General features: G+C 43.1%; 1 long non-coding RNA gene across 1 annotated transcript; it reads left to right on the top strand.

The window, feature by feature from the left end:
* Positions 1-6,143: 6,143 nt before the first annotated feature.
* LOC135525239 (uncharacterized) lies at positions 6,144-8,022 on the top strand. The gene is made up of 3 exons (XR_010453097.1): positions 6,144-6,469; positions 7,312-7,436; positions 7,871-8,022. It is a non-coding gene; the product is annotated as an uncharacterized LOC135525239 (long non-coding RNA).
* The last annotated feature ends 5,296 nt before the right edge of the window (positions 8,023-13,318 follow it).

Here is a 13,318-nt window from a genome sequence, read left to right as displayed (position 1 = left end):
GCATTTTGGCGGCGATTACAGCTTTGACTCGTCTTGGGTGTGTCTCTATCAGCTTTGCACATCTGGATTTGGCGATCCCCCCCCCATCTTCCCTGCAGATTTTCTCAAGCACTGTTAAGTTTGATGGGGAGCAGCGTTGAACAGCATTCTTCAAGTCTTTCCACAGATTTTCAATGAGATTGAAGTCTGGGCTCTGGGTGGGCCATTCAAGGACTTTCACATTATTGTTCTTAAGCCATTCTAGCACAGCTTTGGCTGTATGCTTGGGGTCATTGTCCTGTTGGAACGTAAATCTTCGCCCCAAGCCTAAGGTCATTTGTACTTAGAAGCAGGTTTTCATTGAGGATTTGCCTGTATATGGCTCCGTTCATTGTTCCCCCTGTCCTTACCGGTCTCCCAGTCCCTGCCGCTAAAAAGCTTCCCCATAGCATGATGCGGCCAACACCATGCTGCCACCACCATGCTGACATTCCAAATATATTTTCAATACATTTTCTAAAAACATGTTTTCAAATTGTCATTATAGGGTATTGTGTGTAGATGGGTAAAAATAGATATATATTTAATACATTTTCAATTCAGGCTGCAACAGAACAAAATGTGGAATAAGTCAAGGGGTATGAATACTTTCTGAAGGCACTGTATAAACTCACCGCAGAGTGGATCTGTACTTTTTCTTTGTCACTAACTATGGATTGGAACACCCGGTCTTGAGAGCGCAATACTTGAAAACATCATACACAATACATTTTGTTAGAAACCAAACGCACATATCAACACTACACATAAATGATTTTGACAGCTTGTATGTGGTAAGACCATGGCTAATATAAAGTGGTCAACTTACCATCTTATATCGTGGTTGTGCCAGTTTCTTCTTGCGGCTCCACTCTACCGGGAACATCTTAGGGCTAAACTCGCCAGGGTACTCCCACCTAACACACAAACATCACACTACTGTCATAATATGTACAGTCATAATAATATGTACAATCATAATGTACAATATGTCATATTTACAGTCAACGTCACAAAGTACCAGTCGAAAATTTGTACACACCTACTCATTCCAGGGTTTTTATTTATTTGTACTATTTTCTACAATGTAGAATAATAGTGAAGACATCAGAACTATGAAATAACACATATGGAATCGTGTAGTAACCAAAAACTTGTTTAACGAATCAAAATATATTTTATATTTGAGCATTCCAGGTGACTATCTCATGAAGCTGGTTGAGAGAATGCCAAGAGTGTGCTAAGCTGTCATCAATGCAAAGGGTGGCAACTTTGAAGAATCTCAAATATATTTTATATTTAAATATACTCTTAAAGTGGTCCTATGGACAGATACTCCAATCTCCGCTGTGGAGATTTGCAGCTCCTTCAGGGTTATCTTTGGTCTCTTTGTTGCCTCTGTAATTAATGCCCTCCCTGCCTGGTCCTTGAGTTTTGTTGGGCGGCCCTCTCGTGGCAGGTTTGTTGTGGTGCCATATTATTTCCATGTTTTAATAATGGATTTCATGCTGCTCCGTGGGATGTTCAAAGTATCGGATATTTTTCTATAACCCAACCCTGATCTATACTTCTCCACAACTTTGTCCCTGACCTGTGGAGAGCTCCTTGGTCTTCATGTTGCCCCTTGCTTGGTGGTGCCCCTTGCTTAGTGGTGTTGCAGACTCTGTGGCCTTTCAGAACAGGTGTATATATACTGAGATCATGTGACAGATCATGTGATACTTAGATTGCACACAGGTGGACTTTATTTAATGATGTGACTTCTGAATGTAATTGGCTGCACCAGATCTTAATTAGGGGCTTCATAGCAAAGGGGGTGAATACATATGCATGCACCACTTTTCCGTTTTTTTTTATTTCACTTCAGTAAAAGTAATTATTTTAATTTCACTTCACCAATTTGGACTATTGTAAAGGCGTTCTTTTGTTGTTGAAGGAGAGTCGGACCGAAATGCAGCGTGTAAGTTACTCATGTTTATTTAAAGAAGACAAAACGAACAAACTAACACGAATAACTAAATAAATACAAAAAAAACAACAAACAGAACGAAACCTAATACAGCCTGACTGGTGCAACCTACACAGAGACAGGGACAATCACCCACGAAATACAAAGCGAAAAACAGGCTACCTAAAATACGGTTCCCAATCAGCGACAACGAGAAGCACCTGACTCTGATTGAGAACCACCTCAGGCAGCCAACCTAATTAACACACACACACACCCCTAATCAACTACCAACCCAAACACTACAAACCCCAATACGGAAATACAATACATAATAACCCCATGTCACACCCTGGTCTGACTAACTAATAAACTAAAACACACAATACTAAGACCAAGGCGTGACAACTATTTTGTGTATGTCCATTACATGTAATCCAAATAGAAATCCATTTAAATTACAGGTTCTAATGCAACAAAATAGGAAAAACTCTGGTAAGGCGGATGAATATTTTTGCAAGGCACTGAGTGACCTGGCAGTTTGGTGCCAGGACAACCTCTCTCTCAATGTTAGCAAGAGAAACGAGCTGATCCTGGACTACGGGAAATGGCTGGCCGAGCATACCCCCATTCACATCAACGGGGATGTAGTGGAGCGGGTCAAGAGATTCAAATTCTTCGGTGTCCACATCACTAAGGAATTAACATGGTCCGCCCACACCAACATAGTTTGTGACAAAGGCACGACAATACCTCTTCCCCCTCAGGAGGCTAAAAAGATTTTGCATGGGCCTCCTCAACTTCAAAAACTGTACCATTGAGAGCATCTTGACTGGCTGCATCACCACTTGGTATGGCAACTGCTTGGCATCTGACCGCGAGGCACAACGAAGGGTCGTGTGCATGGCCCAGTACTTCACTGGAGCCAAGCTCCCTGCCATCCAGGAGCTCTAAACCAGGCGGTGTCAGAGGAAGGCCCTAAAAATTGACAAAGACTCCAGCCATCCAAATCATAGATCGTTCTCTCTGCTACCGCATGGCAAGCAAAACTGATGTACCATGTCTGGAACCAACAGGACCCTGAACAGCTTCTACCCCTAAGCCATAAGACAGCTAAATAGTTAACCAAATAGCTACTCAGACTACCTGGATTGGCACTTTTTGCACTAACTCATTTGACTCATCACATATGCTGCTGTTAATCTATCCTGTTGCCTAGTCACTTTACCCCTACCTATATGTACATAGCTACCTCGTACCCCTGCACATGGATTCGGTACTGGTACCCAGTGTATATAGCCAAGTTATCATTACTCATTGTGTATTTATTTCTTGTTTTATTATTTCTCTCTGCATTGTTGGGAAGGGCCCGTAAGTAAGCATTTCTCTGTTAGTCTACACCTGTTTTTTTATGAAGCAAATGACAAAAGAAATTTGATTTGAGTGTTTTTCCCCCCAAAAAACATCAAAATTAAAGCTAACAGAATGCACTTTAACCTCATAGCCATTGTATCATTTCAAATCAAAATATCTGTATTACAGAGCCAAAATAACAACAAAATTGTCACTTTACAAATACTTTTGGAGCTCACTGTAATTGAAGTTAAAGCTTCATTATTATTATTATTTTTTAAATCTAAGAATAATTTGACAACCCTGTTTGTCAAGCTTTCAAATGACATCAAACTCAACCGTTTATATTCTTATGGTAGGGTATGCAAAATGGGTCAACTTTGAACACCTCCATCTCCTGAATATTTTCCAAAAAGTCCAAAAAGTCACTTTCTGACCACTTCCACCATGGGAAAGGATATATGAAATGTTTTGTTAAAATCAAAAGCGGTGTATTCAGAAAGTAATTGAAATCATATGGAACCTAAACAAATGTTTACAAACTGGTCTGAATGTCCCCAAGGTGACAACCGGCATCCCCAAAAAGATTGATGAGCAAAAGCAGTTGTACTGTAAATAGGGCAAACCTTTTAAATTTCGCACACATTGTGGTGACATCACTGTCTAGGACAGGGTGGTCCAGGTGATTAAGGTTGGTTTGGATGGCTTCCTTTCTGGCGTGTAGTTCTGCCTGGGAGTTATTGTGGTATTCCTGCAGCCCATATCCCTCACTGGAAAAAAATAGGTATAGATTTAAATACCCAAACATCAAACTTGAGTACCATACCAATACTACAATGTCTGAGTACCTTTTACCAAAAAAAGTTCACAAATCAAATAATATATTAAATAGAACTACATGTAATAGGAAATTAACTGGAATTCACAGTTCAAGTTTTCTCGGACATCATGATTCAAAAAACGTGTACCAGATCTCTATGTTTGGGCAGATTTTAGTGGCTTCCCCAGTGGACACACCACCTAATCCCTCAGCATCTGACACAGGCAGTACAGGCATGGTTGTCATAGCGGATGGCCTCCAAATACAAAAACCACAGGCATTAATATACTTCTAAGATGACACAATTCATAATTTGCTTGGTAAAGTTGGTATTTAGCAAGTCATCTCTGATTTACACCTTCTGTATTTTGTGATTGAGTAATTATCAGGTGAAAAGACAAACCTTGAATTACCTATGCAACTTTACTAGGTCATAGTGCAAATGGTCGATCCACAATTAGGGCAGTCTGCCGGTAATTGTCATGCAAATGCCTGCCAGTTTCACGGTAATTGACCGTAATTAACATAAACATGTTTAGCATCTCCAGGCTTCCACGCATACAAGCTGCTAATGCAAAGAATGCTATTTAGGCAATGATCTGAACGCAGTCATTATGTGTAGGCTAACGTTAGAATTAGCCTAGTTAGCTAACTTCTCTCAGGTTGATGCCGTAAAGACAGGTACTATGTAATCGGATGGGATGATTAATAACTATAAATTACTCTAGCGCGAGTTAACAGGGTTTGCGGTCTCTTTCTCTATGCATGCTGTCTCTCAGTGCCTGCTCTGCTGTTCCAAGGCTCACACACACCCTGCACGGCCTCCGCTCCCTATAGCCTACAGCAGCTTGCTCTGTGCCTCGCTCTCTCCCTTTTCACTATGGCTCTGGTTAAATAAAGTAACAAAACAATTGGCTTTTGTGCTGCATCCCTCACTCTGATCGGACCGGTCGACAAGGGCTCCTGAGTGACAGAGCGGTCTTTAGGCACTGCATTTCAGTGCAAGAAGTGTCACCCGTGTCCCTGGTTCAAATCCAGGTTGTATCACATCTGGACGTGATTGGGTGTCCCATGGGTCAGTGCAAAATTGTCCAGTGCTGTCAGGGTTTGGCTAGGGTAGGCTGTCATTGTAAATAAGGACTTGTTCTTTACTGACTTGCCTAGTTAAATTAAAAAAATAGAAAGGGGATGGGTCTGGTTGTCCTTTAGGAATGAGTTGTAAAAATGAACTTATTCATATCGGGTCCGGGGATTTGCATATCCATTTTGGAAAGACCTCTAACTCCCATCACCATTTGTCTTCATCATTCATATTATTCAAATTCAATCATGAAGCGTTCAGAGAGTGATTAGCTCAGCAGGACAGTAGAGGGCTGAATAACAGACCAATAGCGAGGGACGTTAGCAAGTTTGGTAGGCTACCCATCAGCTCTATTCATTTGATGGCTGCAACACTGTTAGGGTTAGATTTAAAATAACATTTTAAGAAGATAAATTGGATAAATGGGCGGGGTTTGGCCATCATTGCTACTTTGTGGCTGTGGAAGTTAGTGACGGCTCGATAAGTAGGCACATGAGAATTATTAGAATATGTCAAATAGTCAATTGCATTCAATCCATGCTGGCTTTTGCGCGCTACCTGAGACATTAAAGATATGTGAGCAAGGCATACTGACTGTTTCCACTTTATTAATGCGCAATTTGCCTAATAGGATAATGGAAACACTTGCGCCACATAATTTTTACATCAAATTTCTATGCGAACATTCTAAATGTCGACAAAATAAAAATCACTGGACAATTCATGACAACATAGCTACAGTCATGTTGGGTCCCATCTTTGACATGTTGAATACATAAGGACATGAGTCCTGTCTATGTCAAATATTGTCATGCCCTGATCTGTTTCGCCCGTTCCCGTGATTGTCTCCACCTCCTCCAAGTGTCACTTATTTTCGACAGTGTATTTATCCCTGTGTTTCCGGTCTCTCTGTGCCAGTTCGTCTTGTATGTTTAGTCAAGTCAACCACCGTGGTGTTCCCCCGTACTCCCTTTCTATTCTCTTTTTCTAGTCTTCCCAGTTTTGACCGCTGCCTGACTCTGGACTACTTTCCCGCCTGCCTGATCATCCTGCCTGCCCTGACCTTGAATCTGCCTGCCCTTCGGTACCTATTGGACTCTGAACTGGTTTTGACCTTTGCGTTGTAAGCTAATGTTTTAGGAAAGCCGGCTAGCTCCCTGCAGAATCTAGACAATAGAGAATGGGGAATGAGATATGGCTATTGCAGTGCCCAGATGAGGTGAGAGCAAACTGTTACAGAGATAAAAAGGTAAGATCTATATCTTGAGTAGCTATATTTCAAGGTTGAACCAATGCAGTAGGTATTTTATTGGTTTGCTAAATTAGCTGCTTTTCCTGAAACTCTATCTGATAAAGTTGTTAGCTCTAGTTATTGTTCTTATGCAATGTCAAGTACAGCTAGGAGGAAAACCTGTCGGACAATTACTAGCTAGTTATATCAGACATTTTATTGGCTTGCTAAATGAGTTTCTTTTCCTGAAAATGTCTCTAAAGCTACACTCTAAAACAAAAGGTGCTATTTAGAACTTTAAAAGTTATTCAGCTGTCTCCATAGAATAACTTTTTGAAGAACCCTTGTTGGTTCCAGGTAGAACCCTTTTGGTGGTGTCACGTCCTGACATTAGTTCCTTTTTATGTCTCTATTTTAGTTTGGTCAGGGCGTTAGTTGGGGTGGGCATTCTGTGTTCTATGTTTTTGTATTTCTGTTTGGCCTGGTATGGTTCCCAATCAGAGGCAGCTGTTTATCATTGTTTCTGATTGAGAACCATACTTAGGCAGCCTGTTTTCCCACTATAATTTGTGGGTAGTTTTGTGTTTCTGCACCTGACAGAACTGTTTCGTTTTCGTTCATTCTCTTGTTATTTTGGTTTGTGTTCAGTTGAAATAAAAATAACATGAACACTTACCACGCTGTGCATTGGTCCGATCCTTCCTATTCCTCACCAGAAGACAACCGTTACAGGTGGAAAGGGGTTTCTACATGGATCCAAAAAGGGACAGCTGAAGAACCCTTTAGGAAACACTTTTTTCTAAGAGTGTATCAAATTGTTCTAATGCAGTGTCTGTTCTAAGGTAATGTCCATGTTTCAGCCACAACATGATGATCATGTCGTCAAGCATCTGAAGACTAGCGAGGAGGAGAAACGCCTGCTTTGGATGAGCAAGGAAGAACTAACAACTAGCTGTACCAGATAAACATGTTCAAGCTAGTAGTAGTAAGATTATTATTTGAAACCTCACACGCGCATGTATTTTTGTTATATTTAAGCAATAAGGCACCTCAGGAGTTTGTGTTATATGGACAATATACCACAGCTTAGGGCTGTTCTTATGCACAACACAGCACGGAGTGCCTGGATACAGCCCGTAGTCGTGATATATTGGCCATATATCAGAATCCCCCAAGGTGCCTTATTGCTATTAAAAACTGGTTACCAAAATAATTACAACAGTAAACAAGTAATATTGACTCATACCCGTGGTATATGATCTGATATACCATGGCTTGCTATCTTGCCATCTGTCTCATGTTGTACCGATCATCAACATGAACAATACTGAATTCTGTTGAATTGTCAACTGGTCCAAATTCTTGTTAGGAAGATGTTGCTATCCAGAATGACATGTTTATGACTGTTGATGTTCACAGGAATCTCCAAATGCTATGTTGAAAGAGCACCACGGATGAAGGAGGCGGAGGAAAACAGACAGCTTCTATCTACCATACCTTCACCAAGTCATGCAATGTTTGCTTCATGAACAATTGTTACATCTGAAATAAATACAGAATTATTTTAGTTTATTCTGTTTAATGTTTTTTTATGCTGGATGTGGGTAATTTAGCAGGTCTATTGTATAATGTATTGTTTTGAAATGTTTAACTGTTTATTAACTATCTATTCAGTCAAAACTCAAATTATTTTAGCAAACATAAAATAAGTAGGTTTGTACTTTTACTTTTTACATGCTGAAACAGTCATTAGTTTTGAGCTAGACTATGATCGGGGAAATGTCTACTACCCTTAATGTTGCTGATGAATGAAATTAGCACCGTTTCTAATAGATTGTTGCTACTGTCTGGTGAGGAAGTGAGCAATATGAAATACATTGGCGGAAGGGAGAATGAAAGTGAAATTAGAACTTGGACAATGTCAGGGAATTAAGTAGGTAAATGTACAGCCTGCAGTATCAATGACAAAATAAACTGTGCAGAGGTAGCCTTGATAACATTAGATATGTGCATGTTACGTACTGGACAGACGGCTAGCCAGATATTTTCAAAACTTTGGATTACCAACTTCAGCGGTGAAGTTTGCACCACATTTTCACATTTGCACCACATTTTCACATGGACGTACATTCAATACTGAACAAAAATATAAATGCAGCATGTAGTGTTTTCATGAAATAAAATATCCCAGACATTTTCCATACACACAAGAAGCTTATCTCAAATGTTGTGCACCCTGGTCCTTCCTCCGCTGCCTCTGTAAAAGTTTATAAATTCCTTTTTAGAAAACATTTTAATTCAGCCTTTGTGGTTTTGAAAGTGTAGTGACTATTGCTTTAATTGATTTATCAAACAAATGGGGTTTTGGAAAAGTAGGTACTTTTCAAAACAATCCCACCTGGTGGATGGAAACAGTCATTGTTTTTATATACACATACACTTGATATTAGAGAGACAAGGAAACATTATGGATAGCTAATTAAAAAGAAAAAATACCTTTGAATTATGAAGCCTTTGTGATTTTTTTCAATACATAAATGCGAAATTAGCTATCAAATACGTTTTTGCGAGAATAATCCAAAAACTACAAAAACGCCATTCCTTACCCAATAGACTGAACAGGTGTAATGAAAATGTGTACAAATTCCCATAACAAACATTCTAATCATCTATAAATGTGACCCGATTCAGGAAACGAGGCGTATGTCGCAAGTCACGACTTCACAGAAGAGATGTTTGAACAGAAAAATATTTGACGTTTGTTTTTTGGCAGAAATGCCTTAATATCAAACTTGCAAGCCATCTGTTAATACAAATAAAATTACGAGCCTAGTTGGTTTAGCCACTGGAAAAGTGAGAAACCTTCCCGCTAGCCATGATTGGTTGAGATAATGAGTGGGCTGGACATGCCGAGAGATGAGTTTGAATTGGTGTGCCATATAGCACGCGTCTGTCTATTGGAGCTGGTCAGTATGTCTTGGTAATTGTGTCAAATGTAGCTTTTTTAATGTATCGCGTAGTAAAACTACACAAACCTAATGTCAAGTTAAAGTGTACTGTTCGCTAGCTGACGTTAGCTGGCTGGCTCGGTAGCTAACGCTATGTGTATTGCCTCCCCTTTCTGGATGACCGAGTTTTGAAATTTGTGGAATTTGAGTATGATAGCCAGTCTGGATTACATCGTCAAACTAAGAGCAACCATGCATGGCATCAGACAGGAGATGCGTCCAACCATGATGTATACTGGTAAGATAGTCTAGCTAGCTACATTTTCAGATATTACATGTTTCTAATTTTGACAGAAAGTGGTTTAATTTCAAGTGTACTGTTAGCTAGCTAATGTTAGCTGGCTGGGTAGCTAGTTAATGTTAGCTGGCTGGGCTGCTAGCTATCGTAGTGTATATTATTCTTCGTATCTCAGACACATTTGCTTGATTAGTTATAGTCATAGAACCTGGTTAGTTAGCTACCTGCAGATTCATGCAGGCTAGTAACGTCATGAGTTGTAATTATGGTCCATTGTTTAGCTAGCTAGCTACATGTCTTAAGAAAATACTCCATGCAAGAATCCATTTCAATAGAATGTCACTGTTGTTGATAGACGTACTAGCTGGCAAATTTGCTCTGGCTATCTAACGTAAACTCACCCCATTCCGTACAAATGTGCATAACCGTGACTTTCAAATGAGGCTGCAATGAAAACGAATGGGAATGCAGTTACTGTGTTGGCATCACAATCCGGGGTGTGAACTACGTTTCGATTCAGCGATGATTGACATGGTAATGGACTAACAGTATTGGAGAAAATATAAAAAAACTGACCCCTCTGACGCTGTACGTTACATCATGACGTGTCACTACGTAACGTACAGCGCGCATTTGCAACTCATTTTGTGCCGTACAGCCTCTTTCCACCAGGGGTGGAGCCTGTACCAGGGGTACAGCCTCTTTCCACCCTTCTCTCGCAAATTAAAATCATGCTTAACCATATACACTTGTAAGAAAACTTAATTATTCATGATTTTCGTCTAAATTAATATAATTATTGCTATTTCATGACTAGGGTGCCAATTGCATTCTTTTAAATGTCATAACTGCGAGCCATCATGACACTCAAAAGCCAGAACAGCTGCAGTTCACTTGTGTCACGCCTTGGTCTTAGTATTTTGTGTTTTCTTTATTTATTTGGTCAGGCCAGGGTGTGACATGGGTTTTGGTATGTGGTGTGTTTTTGTCTTGGGGTTTTTTCATAGGTATTGGGATTGTAGCTTAGTGGGGTGTTCTAGATAAGTCTATGGCTGTCTGAAGTGGTTCTCAATCAGAGGCAGGTGTTTATCGTTGTCTCTGATTGGGAACCATATTTAGACAGCCATATTCTTTGAGTGTGTCGTGGGTGATTGTCCTTGTTACTGTGTATGTGTTACTTTGCACCAGTAAAGGCTGTTTCGGTTTTCGTGTTACGTTTCTTGTTTTGTAGTGTTTGTGTTTAGTTGTTTTTTTATTAAACATGAATCTCAATAGCCACGCCGCATTTTGGTCCGACTCTCCTTCAACCAAAGAAAACCGTTACAGAATCACCCACCAAAACAGGACCAAGCGGCGTAACAACAGGCAACAGCAACAGCGGCGCAATGAGGAATGGACATTGGACGATGTTTTGGATGGCAAGGGTTGCTACACATGGGAGGAAATACTGGCTGGAAGAGATTGCCTCCCATGGGAACAGGTGGAGGCACTAAGGAGAGCAGAGGCAGCCGGAGAGAGGAGCCGGCGCAATGAGGGAACACGGTTGGAAAGGGAACACGGTTGGAAAGGAAGCCCGGGAGTCAGCCCCAAAAATTTCTTGGGGGAGGGTCACAGGGAGTATGGCGATGCTAGGTAGGAGACCTACGCCAACTTCCTGTGCTTACCGGGGGGCTAGAGAGACCGGGTAGGCACCGTGTTATGCTGTGGTGCGCACGGTGTCCCCAGTGTGGGTGCATAGCCCGGTGCGGTACATTCCAGCTCCGCGTATAGGCCGGGCTAGAGTGAGCGTCGAGCCAAATGCCATATAGCCAGCTCTATGCATCTGGTCCCCAGTGCGTCTCCTTGGGCCGGCTTACATGGCACCAGCCTTGCGCACGGTGTCCCCGGTTCACCTGCATAGCCCAGTGCGGGCTATTCCACCTCGCCGCACTGGCAGGGCGACCGGGAGTATTCAACCAGGTAAGGTTGGGCAGGCTCGGTGCTCAAGAGCTCCAGTGCGCCTGCACGGTCCGGTCTACCCATTACCACCTCCACGCACCACCCTCCGGTGGCAGCTCCCCGCACCAGGCTTCCTGTGCGTGTCCTCGGCCCAGTACCACCAGTGCCAGCACCACGCATCAGGCCTACAGAGCCTTCCTCCTCTACAGCGCTGCCGGAGTCTCCCGCCTGTTTAGCGCTGCCAGAGCCTTCCGCCCCTACAGCGTTGCCGGAGTCTCCTGCCTGTTTAGCGCTGCCAGAGCCTTCCTCCTCTCCAGCGCTACCGGAGTCTCCTGCCTGTTCAGAGCTGCCAGTCTGCATGGAGCAGCCAGAGCTGCCAGTCTGCATGGAGCAGCCAGAGCTGCCAGTCTGCAAGGAGCTGCCAGTCTGCAAGGAGCTGCCAGTCTGCAAGAAACTGCCAGTCTGCAAGAAGCCGCCAGAGCTGCCAGTCTGCAAGAAGCCGCCAGAGCTGCCAGTCTGCAAGAAGCCGCCAGAGCTGCCAGTCTGCAAGAAGCCGCCAGAGCTGCCAGTCTGCATGGAGCAGCCAGAGCCGTCAGTCAGCATGGAACAGCCAGAGCCGCCAGTCAGCATGGAGCAGCCAGAGCTGCCAGTCAGCATGGAGCAGCCAGAGCCGTCAGTCTGCCAGGATCTGCCAGTCAGCCAGACTCTTCCAGATCCGCCAGTCAGCCAGGATCTGCCAGTCAGCCAGACTCTTCCAGATCCACCAGTCAGCCAGGATCTTCCAGATCCGCCAGTCAGCCAGGATCCGCCAGTCAGCCAGACTCTTCCAGATCCGCCAGTCAGCCAGGATCTTCCAGATCCGCCAGTCAGCCAGGATCCGCCAGTCAGCCAGACTCTTCCAGATCCGCCAGCCAGCCAGGATCTGCCAGAGCCAACTACCTGCCTTGAGCTTCCTCTCAGTGCTGAGCTTCCTCTCAGTGCTGAGCTACCCCTCAGTCCCGAGCTACCCCTCAGTCCCGAGCTACCCCTCAGTCCCGAGCTACCTCAGTCCCGAGCTGCCCCTCAGTCCCGAGCTGCCCCTCAGTCCAGTGGGGCCCTTGGTGAGGGCTACTCGGCCAAGGTCTGCGGCGAGGGTCGCCTATCTAAGGACGCGAGGAAAATGGACTAAGACTTTGTTGGAGTGTGGTCCACGTCCCTTGCCGGAGCCACCACCATGGACAGACGCCCACCCGGACCCTCCCCTATGTGTTTTGGTGTGCGGCCGGGAGTCCGCACCTTGGGGGGGGGGGGTTCTGTCACGCCCTGGTCTTAGTATTTTGTGTTTTCTTTCTTTATTTGTTCAGGCCAGGGTGTGACATGGGTTTTGGTTTGTGGTGTGTTTTTGTCTTGGGGTTTTTCACAGGTATTGGGATTGTAGCTTGGTGGGGTTTTCTAGCTTAGTCTATGGCTGTCTGAAGTAGTTCTCAATCAGAGGCAGGTGTTTATCGTTGTCTCTGATTGGGAACCATATTTAGACAGCCATATTCTTTGAGTGTGTCGTGGGTGATTGTCCTTGTTACTGTCTATGTGTTACTTTGCACCAGTATAGGCTGTTTCCGTTTTCGTGTTACGTTTCTTGTTTTGTAGTGTTTGTGTTTAGTTGTTTTTTTATTAAACATGAATCTCAATAGCCACGCCGCATTT

Source organism: Oncorhynchus masou, chromosome 31 (assembly GCF_036934945.1).
Source record: "Oncorhynchus masou masou isolate Uvic2021 chromosome 31, UVic_Omas_1.1, whole genome shotgun sequence".
NCBI classification, from domain to species: domain Eukaryota; kingdom Metazoa; phylum Chordata; class Actinopteri; order Salmoniformes; family Salmonidae; genus Oncorhynchus; species Oncorhynchus masou.
The sequence above is the reverse complement of the archived record's forward strand: the minus strand, read 5'-3'. Positions and strand labels throughout refer to the sequence as shown.